The 17,714-nt window shown below is 44.6% G+C and overlaps 1 long non-coding RNA gene across 1 annotated transcript in view; it reads right to left on the reverse strand.

Annotated features, from left to right (window-relative positions):
* Nucleotides 1-9,116: 9,116 nt before the first annotated feature.
* Nucleotides 9,117-17,714, reverse strand: part of LOC143997404 (uncharacterized) — an 84,019-nt gene continuing 75,421 nt past the window's right edge. Inside the window, exon 3 of the long non-coding RNA XR_013277683.1 lies at nt 9,117-9,266. This is a non-coding gene — a long non-coding RNA (uncharacterized LOC143997404). The remainder of the gene's footprint in view (nt 9,267-17,714) is intronic.

Below are 17,714 nucleotides of genomic sequence, written 5' to 3' on the forward strand. Positions count from 1 at the left end.
ATGTGTCAGGGGTTGATGATTTGTTTGAGACTTTGTCCCAAGAGATGTTGTGGGCCAATGCAGATGATGTAGCCGCAATCTGCAATGGTTCCGGCTGGTTAGCCCTTAATTCGGGGAGTGAATCGCCTCGGGCGATTTAACTTTGCCTAAACCTGTAAATTTGCCCGAACCCAAGAAGATGTCCTTTGCTATGGTGCGCAAATCACCAAACTCCTGTGTGCCTCCCGGGGATGGAAGTGCTTGAGCCCTGCTTAGGCTCGCACGGTCCCAGCGGCTGCTGAACAATTTTTTGCAGATCCAAAGTACTTGAACTTAATCCTAAGAGCCGGTTCACACAGCGGGCGATGCGAGGCGACACGACTCGCCTCGCCTCGCTCTCGCAAGTCGCCCCCGTTCTGTACAATGGAACCGTTCTGAGAGGAGCAACTCGAGTCGCTCCGACTCAGAAAAAAGGTTCCTGTACTACTTTTGGGCGACCTCGGGGCGACTTGCATTGACTTCTATACAGAAGTCATCTGCAAGTTGCCGCTGAGGTCGCGGCAGGTCGCGGCGAGGCAAGTCGGAGTCGCCTCGCCTCGCCTGCAGTGTGAACCGGCCCTAACCCTCTACCCTAAACTGAGAGACTCTGTTTATACTTCAAATAAATAACCCAAAAGAAAATTCAGTGTCAGTTTTCACATTTCTTTGGGCCATCTACCAGGGGAAACCCTAGAAGGAGAAACAGTCAAGAAGGTAACGGTAAGCCAAATAAAACCAGCAGCTCCTTCAGGGGTCAGTGCTATACATTATTTATATATATATATATATATATATATATATATAAAAGAAATAATGCGATGACTGTATTCCACCATGTGAGTCTCTTTGTATGATCCAATCCATCCATCCATGTGGAATTTTTGTGGAGCTGTGGAGGAATTTCCGCAGCTTCAGATGCTGTGATGGTGGATTAATTACCTTAGCCACTTCAATACCGTCAAACGGCCATGGAGATCCTTAGGTTAAAGTGGTTATACCGGGATGACAGCTCCACTTGCAGGCATCATCCCGGTATCAAAATTTTCAGTTGGCGATTCCCTCTTTGGCAGAAGTGACTGACTCAGAGGAACTGCAGTCTGGTCACATAATTTGTAATAAAAACATCTTTGCCATTCTGAAGCTTCCCTCCAACCACTTTGCATATTATTGTATATATATATTGTGATTCTGTACTTGCCAAATATGCTGCAGAAATCTCCCTCCACTGAGTCTGGCTGCATCCATTTTAACTGGATAGCTGAAGCTGCTGCCTGTTCACTTCTTGGATTTACACAGAGGAACACCTCCAGCTCTACAGCTTTCATCCTCTCTTCCTGGCAAACTCTCAGAAGAGTGAGAGAGAGCTGTGCACGTCATAAGCCTAGGCTTTTTACGAGGCAAGAAACAGGAAGTGGACTGTATAAGGTATTTACTGGCTGAAAAATATGTTTTATGTTCCATGTTAAAACAATAAGAGGATGAAAAGTTGAAAAAAATACTGAAGGTCCACTTTAATACAAAAAAAAATTAAAGAGACAGTGTGAAAAAAAAGTTTTGGATAAAATACATAATAAAAAAAACAAAAAAACAAAAAAACCTTTGTGCTTACGTGCTTATGCAAATGCATACGCAAGTCCTGCATGCATACGTAAATGGTGGTGCACTTAGTGCCAGACCTTCCGTTTATCTCTGGTAAGGTGTTTAAAGCATTACTTTTGGAGAATTTTAAGTACCGTAGTTTTGCACCATTCCACGCGTAGACACAATTTTAAAGCATGACATATTAGGTATCTACTTACTCCGCATAACATTATATTTCACCAAACAAAAAAAAAATGGGTATTATATTGTGTTTGCATGCAAAATAATGAAGATGTGTTTTTTTCCAAAAAATTTTATTTGAAAAAAAGGCTGCGCAAATATCATGTGACATAATAATAAAAGTGCAACACCCACCATTTTATTCTATAGGGCCTCTGCCAAAATTATATATATATATATATATATATATATATATATATATATATATATATATATATATATACATATACATACACACACACACACACACACACACACACACACACACACAATAATATTTAGGGGTTAAAAGACATTTTATAGCACAAAAAGACTTTTACATATATGTGAGAGGTATCAGAATTGGCCCGGTAGGAAAAGGAGATAGGAGCCCTGTTAGGCAAGTTTTTCTGGTGAGATTTCAAACATTGGGCGAAGGGATTGAAATCACTATTATTTGACGATTCACCAAGTGCTTTCTGGAACTGCATTTCTTTTTAACTTTAGTTTGATTTAATTCAAATTTTTAGCCTTATGCCCCCTACTAGGGATGAGCTTCGTGTTCGTGTCGAACATACGTTAGACTCGAACATCGGCTGTTCGCCCGTTCGGCGAATTCTGAACGTTATGGGCCGTTCGTGCCAAATTCGTGTGGCGCTCACGGCCCACAATGCGCTGCGTCATCGCAGTGCATTGCTGGCTCATGATTGGCCAAGCATGCACTGTGACCCCGCATGCTTGGCCAATCACAGCGCCAGCAGCGAGGAGAGCCATGATTGGCCACAGGCAGGATGCCTGTGGCCAATCATAGCTCAGGCTGTGTAGTACACGCCCCACACTATATAAGGCTGCCAGCGCGGCGGCCTTGTGTAGTGTGTTGGCGTCTGAAGCAGTTAGTGGGTGTTCTGTGTACCTTCAACACAGTACACACCGATCGTTATCGGCCGATTTTCGATCTTGCTCTTCTGTAGTGGTTGTTGTCTGCTTGCCCTGACCGCAGTATACACCGCTATATTCACCTCACCTATATAGCTAGTGATCTATCTTTTATAATAGAGCTTGCAGTCAGTAGTGTTAGGAGCTTGTGCGTGCTGTCTGCGTGCTCTGTACCCAGTACACACCGCTATATCCACCTACATAGCTCTTCTCTATTTGAGCCCACTTGCCATCTGCAGGAGTTATTGGAAGTTGTGTGTGCCTCCAGCACAGCACAGTATACATCTGTATATACCCCTTTATCTCTGGTGTTCTATAATAAAGGCATCTGCAGGAGTTAGTGGGTGTTGTGTGACTCCAGCACAATATACACCTGTATCTACCGTTTATTGCTGTTCTCTAATAGAGCCATCTGCAGGGCTTAGTGGGTGTTGTGTGACTCCATTACACTGCTGTTTTACCCAACTCCCTTCACGCCATTACCATGTCTGGAAGGCCAGCAAGGAGAGGCAGACAGGCGCGAGCCGATAAAAGAGGGCAAGCAGGCTCTGTGTCTAGAGACAACAGTGCTGGTCGTGGACGCGGTGCATTGTCATCAGCACGTGGCCATGGGACACGCTTGTCCTTCTTTTCGGCAGCTGGACATGTTGAACCGCAACATGCCAACGACTTGGTAGAGTGGGTGACCAAGCCCTCTTCATCCTCCTCATCCTCTCTCACCCAGTCTCAGGGTACTAGCAAAGCAGCTGCCAACGCATCATCTTCCCTCCTCTCAATGTCATCATCAGTGACTCCTTCCCTAGACCCACCACGTCCTCCTGAGGAGTCTCCTGAACTCTTTGAGCACAGTGTTGGGTACATGCTCCAGGAGGATGCCCAGTGTTTTGTAGGCTCTGATGATGACACTCAGCTAGAGGAAGGCAGTAGCGTGAGCGCAGAGAGAGGGACAGCAATCTGGCAGTCATGTTCCACAAGCTGCAGCATACTGCCAGGTTTTCTACAGCGATGAAGAGGGAGGGGATGATGAGGGCACTGACTCAACGTGGGTGCCTGGTAGGAGAGAGGAGGAGGAGGAGGCACATGTCCAACGAGGCAGGATGCCCTCCGGGGGCCAGCTTAGGGGCAGCACACCGACTGAATCACACCGCAGAGCTCCGCCTGTGCAGGGCGCTGCCTCTGCGCGTTATTCTAAAAGTTCTTTGGTGTGGGCCTTTTTTGAGACGAGTGCATCAGATCGCACCGCTGCTATTTGCAACATATGTCTCTCGCGTATCTCGCGTGGCCAAAACATCAGCCGCTTGGGCACCACATGCTTGACCAGACATATGTTGACCTGCCATGCAGCTCGTTGGCAAGCGTACCTCAAATAACCCACACCAAAGAACAAAGCGGACCTCTCCTTGCTCCTCATCAGCTGGCATCTCCAACCCCACTAGACCTTCAGTCCTCTCTGAAACCTGCTCTGAGAGGAATAAAGGTGTAGAATTAGGTGTGTCACAGCCAAGTGCTTCCGGGCACTCTGCTAGCAGTACACCCACGTCCGATTATAGCAGGCAAATGTCCCTGCCCCAGCTGCTGGACCGGCGAAAGAAGTTCACTCCCAGCCATCCACATGCCCAGCGGTTGAATGCTAGCTTGGCTAAATTGCTAGCACTTCAACTGCTGCCTTTTCAGTTGGTAGACTCGGCCCCCTTCCGTGAGTTTGTACAATGGCACTCAGTGGCAGGTCCACAAACGCCACTTTTTCTCACGGAAGGCGATTCCGGCTCTCTACCGGCATGTGAAAGGCAATGTCCTTGCCTCGCTGGACAGGGCGGTCAGTGGTAAGGTGCATATTACCGCTGACTCATGGTCCAGCAGGCATGGACAGGGACGTTACCTGTCTTTCACGGCCCATTGGGTCACTCTTCTGGCAGCTGGGAAGGATGCAGGACAAGGTGCAGTAGTGTTGGAGATTGTTCCGCCACCACGCCTCCAAAATGCTACTATTGGTTGTGACACACCTCTCTCCTCTACTCCCTCCTCTTCTTCTTCCTCCATGGCCTCTTCCAGTGCTCTGTCCTCAGAACCAGCAGTGCTCCGTAGGCATTCCAGGGGCTACGCAAGTACGCAAGCAAAACTATGCCATGCCGTGCTTGCGCTGGTTTGTTTGGGGGACAGGAGCCACACTGGGGCGGATGTTTTGTCAGCTCTGCAGGGGCAGGCCGAGAGGTGGTTGACGCCACGCCAGCTTAAGCCAGGAATGGTGGTTTGTGACAATGGCACCAACCTCCTCTCCGCCCTCCGACAGGGACAACTGACCCATGTGCCCTGTGTAGCTCACGTCCTTAACCTGGTGGTGCAGCGGTTCTTGGGCAGGTACCCCGGCTTACAGGATGTCCTGAAGCAGGCCAGGAAAGTCTGTGTGCATTTCCGCCGATCATTTAATGCATGTGCTCGGCTGGCTGAGCTCCAAAAGGAGTTGAACCTGCCCAAGAACCGCCTTATATGTGACATGCCCACCAGGTGGAACTCAACGTTGGCCATGCTTCAGCGGCTGCACACGCAGCAGAGGGCCATCAATGAGTACCTGTGCGACTACGGCACCAGGACAGGGTCAGGGGAGCTCGGTTTTTACTCACCACGCCAGTGGGGCATGATCAGGGATGTCCTGTCACCATTTGAGGAGGCCACAAGGATGGTGAGCAGTGACAGTGCATGCATCAGTGACACTATACCTCTTGTCCACCTCTTGGAGCATACGCTGCGTGGAATAATGGACAGGGCACTTGAGGCAGAACAGAGGCAGGAAGAGGAGGACTTCCTTGCCTCTCAAGGCCCCCTTTATCCAGACAGTGTTCCTGCTGTGCCACCCATCACACAGGAAGAGGATGAGGAGGAGGAAGAGGAGGAGGAGGATGATTGTGTCAGCATGGAGGTGGAGGCTGGCACTCAGCATCAGCAGCAGCAGTCTTGTAGGGATGATTTACAGTCCCAAGAAACACGTGGACTTGTACGTGGCTGGGAGGAGGTAGCTGCGGATCATGTTGCCCTTCGTGACCCAGAGGACTCCGGACCGAATGCCTCAGCTAACCTACGCGGCATGGCCTCCCTGATCCTGCAAAGCCTGCGTAAGAATCCTCGTATTCTTCGGATCAAGGAGAGGGACCATTACTGGCTGGCCACTCTCCTTGATCCACGGTACAAGGGTAAGGTTGCCGACCTTATCTTGCCATCACAGAGGGAGCAGAGGATGAGACATCTCCGAGAGGCCTTGCAGAAAGGTCTGTGCAACGCGTTCCCAGAGACTGGGAGGTTACAAACTCCTGGTCCTGGACAACGTGTTGCTGAGGCATCGGTCAGAAGGAGCGGTGGAGAAGGTGGCCGTCTGACTGATGCTTTCAGACAATTTTTTAGTCCGCAGCCCCAAGGTATGATCGGTTCCAGCAACCATCGCCAGCGTCTGATTTACATGGTGCAGGAATACCTAGGGGCAAGGTCAGACTTGGACACCTTTCCCACCGAAAATCCTCTGGCTTACTGTGTCTTGAGGATGGATCACTGGCCAGAGCTTGCACAATATGCAATTGAGCTACTGGCCTGTCCTGCATCCAGCGTTCTTTCGGAACGCACCTTCAGTGCTGCTGGTGGCTTTGTTACCGATCACAGGGTGGGCCTGTCCACCGAATCAGTTGATCGACTGACCTTCATCAAGATGAATCAGTCTTGGATCACCCACAGCTATCAAGCACCTGAAGCTGATGTAACCGAATAATTTTTTTTGAAATATCACATCCCTTCAAGACTGCCTATGCTGATGCTGAGTGACTGTCCTGTTATGTTGATTGTCTATCCTCTTCCTCCTCCGCTGATATGTTGGAAGAACATTTCTGGTTCTGGGTGATGCCATCAGCCCAATTTTTCTGCCCCTGTTTAACAGGAGCGTTTTATTACAATTTTTGATGCAATGCTTTGCAGCAGGGCAAATTCCTGCAATAAAACTAGAGTATATGGGAGAGGTTGCAGTGTGGTGGCACCAGCACCAGTGCCTAAGGCCCAATTTTTCTGCCCCTGTTTAACAGGGGCGTTTAATTACAATTTTTGATGCAATGCTTTGCAGCAGGGCTAATTCCTGCAATAAAACTAGAGTATATGGGAGAGGTTGCAGTGTGGTGGCACCAGCACCAGTGCCCAAGGCCCAATTTTTCTGCCCCTATTTAACAGGGGCGTTTAAGTACAATTTTTGATGCAATGCTTTGCAGCAGGGCTAATTCCTGCAATAAAACTAGAGTATATGGGAGAGGTTGCAGTGTCGGGGCACCAGCACCAGTGCCTAAGGCCCAATTTTTCTGCCCCTTTTTAACAGGGACATGTAATTACAATTCTTCATATAATATTTCACAGGAGGGCCCGTTCCTGTGCCCACCCAGAGTAACTGTGAGGACTTATAGTGTTGTGGCACCAGCACCACAACCACCAAAGGTCAATTTTTCTACCACTGTTCAACAATGGCATGTAATTACAATTCTTGATATAATCGTTCACAGCAGGGCGCTCCAGCGCCCAGCAAGAGTCACTTTGAGGGCTTACAATGTTGTGGCAAAACCAACACCTTGTTCCGCCATTTCTGCAGAGCATATAGGGCAGGCCCCTACTTTCAAACATCCAACTTACAAACATCTCCTACTTGCAAACAAAAGGAGACAACAGCAAGTGAGATGAAAAAAGATGTACGACAAAACAAATTATACAGGGGTGATAACCCTTCCCTATGTTTTCCAAAAAGCTTAAAAATCGTTTTTTTGACTGGAGCTACACTTTAAAAATGTACCAGTTGAAAATTACAAACAGATTCAACTTAACACAACAAACCTACACAGTCCCTGTCTTGTTTGCACCGCCTGTATACTCCTGTTCTGAGTATATGGGGCCTGGGGACCACACGCATTTCCTTTTTTTAATATGGGTACCGGGTTCCCCTTAATATGCGTACAAGACCCAAAGGGGCTGGTAATGGGCAGGGAGGGCTACCCATGCCATTTTTCTCAATGATTTTCAACCATATTGCAGGAACCAGATATAACATTAAAACCGCAAGCAGTTTTAAATGATGTTATTTCTGTTTAATGTCATTTTGTGCAGGGACTGTTCTAAACATGGGAAACACGTGGCACTTCACAGGCATACTACAGACACCCCCCAGGCACCATATTTAAAGGAATATTTCACTTTTTTTTTTCACTTTAATCATCATTAAAATCAGTGCTCACGCCAAAACGGCCATTTTTAAAAACATTTCAGGCATTGACCCATGTCCCCTGGGGCAGGAGCCAGGTCCCCAAACCCTTTTTAGGACATTATCTTGCATATTAGCCGTTAAAATTAGCACTTTTAATTTCGAACATTCGAGTCCCATAGACTTCAATGGGGTTCTAAAGTTCGTACGAATTTGGGGTCCGTTCGAAAGTTCTGGTGCGAACCGAACCGGGGGGTGTTCAGCTCATCCCTACCCCCTACACATGATCGGAAATTCCGCCAGCAAAAGTCCGATGTAAGCTTTTGGTCGGAAACTCCGACAGTGTGTATGCTCCATTGGACTTTTGCTGGTGGAATTTCCCCCAGCAAAAGATTGAGAGCAGGTTCTCTATTTTTCCGATGGAAAAAGTTCCAATCGGAAATTCCGATCATCTGTAGCAATTTAGATGTGCAAAATTTCTAAGCATGCTCGGAAACAATTTGACGCATGCTCGGATGCATTGAACTTCATTTTCTTGGTGCGTCGTAGTGTTGTACGTCACCACGTTCTTGATGGTTGAAATTTCAGAAAAATTTTGTGTGACTGTGTGACCGCATACAAGCCAAACTTGAGCGGAATTCCGTCAAAAAAAACATCCAAGATTTTTCAGATGGAAATTCTTCTCGTGTGCATGTGGCATAATGCCCCTTTTACATGATCAGATGGATCAGGGCCACCTGCCAGTTTTTCAGGCAGACCTGTTTGAACGCTCCATTATCTATGGAGCTGCAGATGTAAACGGACTTGTGTTTGGTTACACCAGCCGACATCCAATGCGATCCACTAAAAACAGACGTCTAGTGGAGGATTGGATGGCAGTCTGTTTACATCTGACCAACCATAGAGGTGAGCGGGCTGTGTCTGTGTCCGCTCTGCATAAGAGGAGCGCACCCACCATCCACCCGCTCAGTGGGAATCAGCGGTCAGATTCCCCACTGAGCAGGAGTCCGCTCCGTGTGCAAGGGGCCCTTACACCACCATAAGCGGTGTGGAGGGGACTTTATTTTTTCATTGATGAACACTTTTTGTGAAACACGAGACATAACACTGTTTATTTTGTATCACTTTATTTTATGTTTTGGAACATTGTATATTAGGATTGAGCACTGTATTTGTGAGAGATGTGGAGTTCTTCCTTTCTCACATCTTGATACGTGTTTCAGTGTTGCTCTGCAGTTGTCGCTGGATCACACGTATGTAGACAGTGGTTGCTGGAGGCTGCAGAAGATCAGCAGTACTATGGTGTAACAAATCAAAAAAGTTGCAAATATGTAATTGTTTATTTTTCTATGGACCAATAATAGACATTGCTGGGCAAAAATAGAAAATGTTCTATTCTTTGCAACACAGGAATGATAAAGCCAAATCCTTTTTTCAGTTTTAGATAGAGTGGAGAAAGGTGCACATGTCTATCAGGATTTTATTCTTGTTTGTCTGTCCATGTCCAAGTGGATCAAGGTATTTGAATCCATATAGTATGGCATTTGTGTTTTTTTTTTTAATGTATGTTGATCATTCATGTGAGAGTATTCCATGGCTTTGAGAAGATTGTGATGTCATTATGGCATCATTGGAAGCAGCAGCCAGTGATGCCGCATACACACGATCGGACTATCCGGCCGACTTAGTGTGGGCTCCGGCTGACTTTTTCTTCCCAAAAGTCCAACGGACTTTGAAAGAAGACTTGATTTAAAATTGTCCGCCAGACTCAGCTTTCTGGCGGACAATCCGCTCATCTGTGTGCTAGTGTGCCGGACTTTCCAAATGAATGGACTTGCCCACACACGGACTAAAGTCCGTGTGTTGACAAGGAAAGGTCGGGAAAGGGGGTGGGGACGAGCAACCGTACCCGGCCGCGTGCCCTCCACATGGGGGGGTGGGTGCTTTTTGGCTCGTGTGTGGGCTCCGTGTGTGGGCTCCAGCTGACTTTTTCTACGCATGATTGCTTAATAATTTTTAAAAGGATAAAGCACTAGCCAGTTTTTACTTTGCATGTGGGTGATGTGAGAGGAGGGCCCGGGAGATTATCAGGAAGGAGTATTACATGATGGAATCGGTTGCCTAAAGATATCTACTAAAGGAGGGAGGAACAAATAAGAGGAATACCCTAGAGCAGGGATATGCAATTAGTGGACCTCCAGCTGTTGCAAAACTAGTCCCATCATGCCTCTGCCTCTGGGTGTCATATTTGTGGCTGTCAGAGTCTTGCTATGCCTCATGGAACTTGTAGTTCTGCAACAGCTGGAGGTCCGCTAATTGAATATCCTTGCCCTAGAGGATTAAAAGTCAGGAGCTACAAACACTGTAGAAAGGAATGCTGAACTTCCGGCTCACTTTGCCACAGAGCCGGAAGTGGGAGCGGGTACCTGTCAAATCCAGGTATCTGCTCCCTCCCCCCCCAAAAGGTGCCAAATGTGGCAGCAGAGTGGAGGAGAAGGCAGACAAGTGGAGCGCTTGCCATTTTGGATGGAGCTTCACTTTAAAGAACTCTAGAAAAAAAAAAATATCTGCATGGGTCAACTGCTAAATGTTTTCTAGGGGTAAGGAGAGCAGAGATATACTTACCCAATCCACTGGTCCCCCGAGCATAAGACCTGTCCCTGCCACTTCTGCCCCCCTACACACTAGCGGTCTAGTGGATGAACTCTTTCTTACATCATCACACCCATAGACCGGCTCTGGACATGAGAACAGCAGGAACAGTTTGCCTCTGGACATGGGAGAGCGCTGTTTTCTGAAGGATGGGGTAAGTATAGCCTTTCAGTGTGCCCCTGGACAAAATAAGCGGACACAGCCCCACTGCATGAGAATTTTTTTTTCCTGGAGTTCTTCTTTATGTGATTGGTGATTAGTGACACCATTTGACAGTTCAGTTGAGATCACATGTAACTGTGACAGTTATCATTCATTGCATGCTTGTTTTCGGAAACAGTCACATCAATGGGATTAGATTCGCTTTACCAACAATATTGTCTTGAAACCCTGATTGGCTGAAAGAAGAAGCAATCCTGCAAGACTTTGAAGTATGCGAGCTGTGTGGCAGGTGCTACATCAGCAGCTGCCGTCACAGCTTGCAATAGTAAGTGCCGCATGATGAGAGAACCCAGAGGAGGAGCACAGCTATTCTGCTCACAGGACATGCAGGGAGAGAGGTGAGCTGAGGGAGGAACATCAGTTTGGGGTGGTAAGCTGAGCACAATACCTGGCAAAGTTTAATGCCAGGAGGGAAGTTTGTGTGGAAATATGTGAAGGGTTGGAATAGCAGCGAGTGTGTGTTGGAGCCCTGCAGAGTTTGCAGCCCCCCAAGCTAACATACATCTCCTAAGCAGGAACACATCACTATCTCCCCAAGCATTCTGTCCAGATAATGTACAGTTCATTTATGACCTTTCCATTTAACCCTGTGTTATCCAAACTCTGTTCAATGAAAAGTGTAAACTCACCACATAAACACTCTATATACAAAATAACATTCCCCAATAAAGATCAGAACATGATGTTCACATTTTCATGGAAGCACAATTGAATGAATGCTGATTATTCAGAGAATTACCATATTTATGATTATTGATGATTGTTTTTTTTTTATGTACTAACAGCTAAGCTTCATACACACAATACGAAAATTGGATGAAAAATACCACTTTTTAAGCGTTTGTGCATATGAGCGTATCAATTTAATTTTTTTGGAGGGGGAGTGGATCTTGGGTGGGAGTTCCCACACTTTTTTCCCCAGGACTTGACCCCTGGGAGTACTGTCAGTACCATCGATGCGGTAAGTGCCGGGGTGGTAACCCAACCGACCGACCGACTCACGGGGGGGGGGGGGGGGATGGGTTGGGGGGTGGTTGCAAGTGCATTGCTTGCTGCACCCCCCAAAAGAAAAAAGAGCACCAGCCATTACTGTTGTGCACCACCTTGGATAAACATAATTCCTTATAGACCCCATGGATGTTGCAAAAGGATATTTTTTTTTCTTTTACTTGGCACCCGGATCTCGACTTTCCCTTTATTCTTCTCCTCCTATTTTTTTCTCTTCCTCTTTCCTCCCTGTCTTCTCACAACCTAATGGTTTATATGCACATTTGCTCCATTTCAGTTAAGGGCATTCCTGGAGTTTTTAAACGGATAATAGTTATGTAACATTTAGGATTGGACCCATGTCTAGCCTTTTATTCAGAACCTGGGGTGGGGGAGGTGAGGGAGCTATGGAGGAGGAGAAGAGATCCTTCAAATTATCTTCTAGAATTTTTCTGTAAACTCAGAGAGTTTGAGCTTTTGGTTCTAGGGTTTACCTTGTCTGACGTTTCTCCTCCCTGGCTCTGCTTTCTGGGAATAGTATTATATTTCATGTCACATTATAGGTTGCATTTCACAATGTATCTTGGTAATCTGATGAGTCTAACAATATCCACCCCATGTACTCCAACACCTTTCTTTCATTTCTGTTTTTGTATGGTGAAAATTTCAATAGAAATACATTAAAAAAAGAAATGTGTTGCTCTTGAATTACATGGTTTGACTCACTCTAAAAATTATCAGGCACAAAAAACCCTCAAGGAATCTGCAATCAACCACACTCAGGACCAGTGAAACAGGACTTTCACAAGAAATTGTGTGATATAGCCACACAAAATTCTTTAGTTATATACAGTTTGGTCCATATATATGTAGACACAGGCCCAATTTTTTTCAGGTATTTACCAAAATATATTCAAGCTATAGTTATATAATAGATATGGGCTGAACATCCAAATCGGACGAAGGGTTTAGGAAGTAACTGGACAATTGAATCAAAACTGTTTCATGGCCAGGTGCGGGCTACTCCTGCATTAATTGTTCATAAAATAAGCAGGTAACAGGTCTGGAGTTGATTCTTAGAGTGGTATTTGCAGTTGGAATCTATTGCTGTGAACCTACATCATGCATTCAAAGGAGCTGTCCATGCAAGTGAAACAGGCCATTGTAAGGCTTGAAACAAATTCATTAGAGAGATAGCAGGAACATTAGGAGTGGCCAAATCAACAGTTTGGTACATTCTGAGGAAAGAACTCACTGGCGAGCTCAGTCACATAAAAAAACCTGGATGTCTATGGAAGACAACACTGGTGGATAATCGCAGGATCCTCTCTAAGGTAAAGAAAAACCCATTCACAACATGCAGACAAGTGAAGGACACTCTCCATGAGGGGGGCGTATCATTGTCAAAGTCAACAATCAAGACAAGACTTCATGAGAGCAAATACAGAGGGTTCCCCACAAGGTGCAACCCATTCATAGGCCTGAAAATAGAAAACCCATATTAGGCTTTGCCAAAAAACAGCTAAAAAAAGCCAGACCAGTTCTGGAAAAGCATTCTTTGGACGGATGAAACTAAGATTAATCTGTACCAGGGAAGAAAAAAGTGTGGAGAAGGCTTGGAACAGCTCATGATCCAAAGTGCACAACGTCATCTGTAAAACATGGTGGAGCTTGCAGTGTGATGGCATGGGCATCCATGGCTTCAAGTGACCCTGGGTCATTGGTGTTTATTAAAGATGTGACAGAAGACAGAAGCAGCCGGATAACTTTAGAAGTGTTTAGAGATATACTGTCAGCCCAGATTCAGCCAAATGCAGCACAGTTAATTGGACGGCGCTTCACAGTACAGATGAACAGTGATCCAAAACACACTGCAAAAGCATCTCAGGAGCTTTTGAAGGAAAATAAATGTAATATTCTGCAATGGCCGTGCCAATCACCTGATCTCAACCCAACTGAGCATGCATTTCTCTTGCTGAAGGCAAAACTAAAGGCAGAAAGACCCATAAAGAATAACTGAAGACAGCTGCAGTTAGAGCCTGGAAAAGCATCAGAAAGGAGGAAACCCAGTCTTTGGTAATATCCATGGATTCCAGACCTCAGGCAGTCATTGCCAGTAAAGGATTCTCAACAAAATATTAAAAATGAACATTTTCTTTATGATTATATTCATTTGTCCAATTACAGTCGAGCCCCTGAAATTGGGGGGGACTGTGCATAAAAAATGGTTGCAGTTCCTAATGTGTACTTGATATTTATGTTCAATCCCTTAAATTAAAGCTGAAAGTCTGCACTTCAGATTCATTTGGAATGTTTTGTTTTCATTTTATTCTGGTGGCACACAGAGCCAAAAGTATGAAAATTGTGCTTGCGTCCAAATATATTTGGATCTAACTGTATTAGTTAGAGTATATGCTCCTTATGACTGAGGACGTAAAAGTCAAATCTGCCAGATAAACAGAGAAATATATACACTTGTGGTTAATATCATAAGAAAATGTTTGGACCTTACTGGCACACAAGCATAAATTTAGATAAAATCATATACAATTGTATTTATTCCAAATTACACAATAAAAACACATAATGACCAATAGATCATAAAAACATGGCCTATTTGCAATGGAAAATTATATTATATTATTATAAATTATATTATAAATAAATTATAATTATATTATAAATTATATTATATTATATATAAGTAATATTAATTTCTTAATTATCTTCCTAAAATTATAACCATTTATGTTCCATAAAGATAAGAGCCTCTGCAGAAGTCCTCATGGGTCAACACGTTTCTCGTTTTGCTTTTCCAGGACTCGTAGAGGAAGATTGCACTAGTGTTGTTCTGTACTACTACCCTACCTTTGTCCGCCTTGTTTGTGTCTTAGCGCCCACCTAGGGAGTTCCTTATATGAGAAATACATTGACCCATGAGGACTAATCTTAACAGACTATTATCTCTATGGAATAGGAATGGTTATAATATTAAGCTAATAATTTAGGATTGAATATTACTGTATGAGATAGAACAGACAAAAAAGGTCCTATGCACCTCACATCATTCCAAGACCCTGTGGATATGTGAAATGACAACCTCAGCCGGGCTCCAGCCAAGCCATGCAGTGCTGTGCAGTGTATAGGACCTTTTTTGTCTGTTGTATCATTGGAGGTGGGATAAGTTCTGTCCTTGTCAGCACTCCCAGCAATGTACTATAGGAGAGAATCTGGCTGGACCCCCTATTTGTTGTCTAGTCACTGTATGAGAGGCCGCAGTTGGTACTCATTTACCATTGCATATAATGTAGGCTATGTTTTTATGACCTATGGATTGTTGTTATTGTTTAATTTGTAATACATACATTTGTATAAGATTTTATATAAACTTATGTGTGTCCCACTTGTGTGCCAGTAAAGTCCAAACATTTTCTTTGGGTACAAGTTTGGTAGATATTGTGGATGTGGCATTATAGGAGTCAAGGTTGATAAAAAAAATAAATAAAAAAAAAACATGCTTGGTCATACATTACATTTGCCAAAATTGAGGTTGAGACTGGTGATGAAGTTAAAGAGGGAAATATTAAAGCTGGTATGTCAGGTAGAAGACACGTTGCACCCGTGGCATACCTGTATTAGCCAAAGGCGATACAGCAGAAAAATTACACCTGTACAGACTTTTTCTGGACATCCTGAGTCCTGGTATCAGATTATCTCAAGTGACAGTCATTGACCCTCCAAGAATTCTGGGGACCAGCCACTCCAGAAGTACTGGCGCAGCATAATGGACCATGCCATCTTTTCAGAGCAGCCCAAGTTGACATGGTCACAGGCATTGAACCACTTCAGCCCGGAAGGATTGCCCCCTTAATGACCAGGCCATTTTTTGTGATACAGCACTGCCAGTAAAGTTGATCCGAGGAAAATCCGATTGCCTCTCGGGGGATCAGGCAAATTGGATCATGCTCTGCTGGGGTTTTTCGCCTTCCTCTGGATCAACTGTGGGTATAGAATTGGGTATATGGGATTGTATGATATTATTTATTTATTTATTTTTGTGGTTGAACTGGATGGACTTGTGTCTTTTTTTCAACCTGACTAACTATGTAACTGTGTCGCTTTAACTGTCAGTTGTGCGGTAGTGTGACGTTTTGTACCCAAACAGTTCAGAAAACAGAAAAGTCCTTTCCCACAAATAGAGCTTTTTTTGGTGGTATTTGCTCATCTCTGCGGTTTTTATTTTTTGCGCTATAAACAAAAAAAAGCGTTTGCTACAATAAATATCCCCAAAAAAAAAAAAAAAAAACATTATTCTATCAGTTTAGGCCCAATATGTATTCTTCTACATATTTTTGGTAAAAAAAAAAAACACAATAAGCATATATTGATTGGTTTGCGCAAAAGTTATATCGTCTACAAAATTGGAAATAGATTTATGGCATTTTTATTATTATTTTTTTTTACTAGTAATGTGATTTTTAGTGGGACTGCGACATTGCAGCAGACAGATTGGACACTTTTGACACTTTTTTTGGGACCACTGACATTTATACAGTGATCGTTGCTATAAAAATGCACTGATTACTGTATAAATGTCATTGGCAGGGAAAAGGTTAACACTAGGGGGCGAGCAAGGGGTTAGGTGTGTTCCCTAAGTGTGTTTCTAACTGTGGAGGGAGTGGACTGACTAGAGGAGGAGCCAGATCGCTGTTCTACTTAGTAGGAACAAACGATCTGTCTCTCCTCTCCTCCCCTGTCAGAAATCCCCATTCTGGCTCACATGCCCATGACCACTGGTGGCCGGCAGCGATCGCGCCTGATATGGCTCTTAAAGGAGCCGCCGTACATCTACGGGGATCCATGCAGGAGAGCCAACCTGCCGCTATATATGTATGTGAGCCGGTCGGGAAGTGGTTAAGGTGTCACTAAACTCATATCATAAAAAAATAACTATCTATAAATGCTGCATTACATGCTGGTGATATGTGCCCAGACACTATAAGATTAGTTTTGTGTATTCTGCAAAAAGCCTGGTTGATCCTGCTGCTCTCTATCTCCACCCTCTGTTCATGACCCCAATTCAGCTAGGGATTTTGCAGCTGTGGTGGCAACTTTGCACATGCTCAGTTTTCTCAGTGATTCTCTATGCTGTGCATTTTCTCCCTATCATATCTGAACAGCCCATGTGACTATAAAGTCACACATGTGAATGTATACCCAGTGGGAATGGCAACCCACTGCCTCCCTCCTCCAGTCCATGCCCACTAACCAGCTAAACACAATGGGGGCAGGATATTACATGTATATAAATAGAGGCTATACCTCCCTCTTATTATAACACATGGACTGGAGGGGCGTGAAACAGCCTGTGACTGGCAGAAATCCAGCCACACCATGATACTTTAACAAAATAATAAAGATTTGAGTTCAAATATACTGTATATTTGTATGATGATTTAAAACAGTTTGACGTTGTTTATTTTTACTCTGTATTCCAAGGGATGTTTTTGAACATGTGACCAGCAGCAGAGGACTAGAAGCTCCTCCTGCTTATGTTTCCCTGCAGACAAGCTGGGAGAGAGCTGGGTCATGTGACAGCTGTATGTTGTTTAGGAAAATGGTACTTAGATTTTTTTTATTAAAATAGTTCCAGTGCCATCATCCACATACAGAAATAGAAGGGACACTGTAAATTAAACAGTGTGTGTTTAGTAGTAAGGGGTATTGAATCTTGCAAATTGAATATTGGCAGACATTGGGTTGAATCTTCTGGCCAGGGGCCTAAATGGGGTTGTCATACCCCAAGACATGATAAGTTTCACTTTGAGGTGAAGTGTGTCGCTATGTTGCCTTAAAGTGGTTGTAAACCCTGTACTACCACTTT

The sequence above is a fragment of the Lithobates pipiens genome, unplaced genomic scaffold (assembly GCF_037356315.1).
Source record: "Lithobates pipiens isolate NorthernLeopardFrog02 unplaced genomic scaffold, aLitPip1_a1.2 Scaffold_19, whole genome shotgun sequence".
NCBI lineage: Eukaryota > Metazoa > Chordata > Amphibia > Anura > Ranidae > Lithobates > Lithobates pipiens.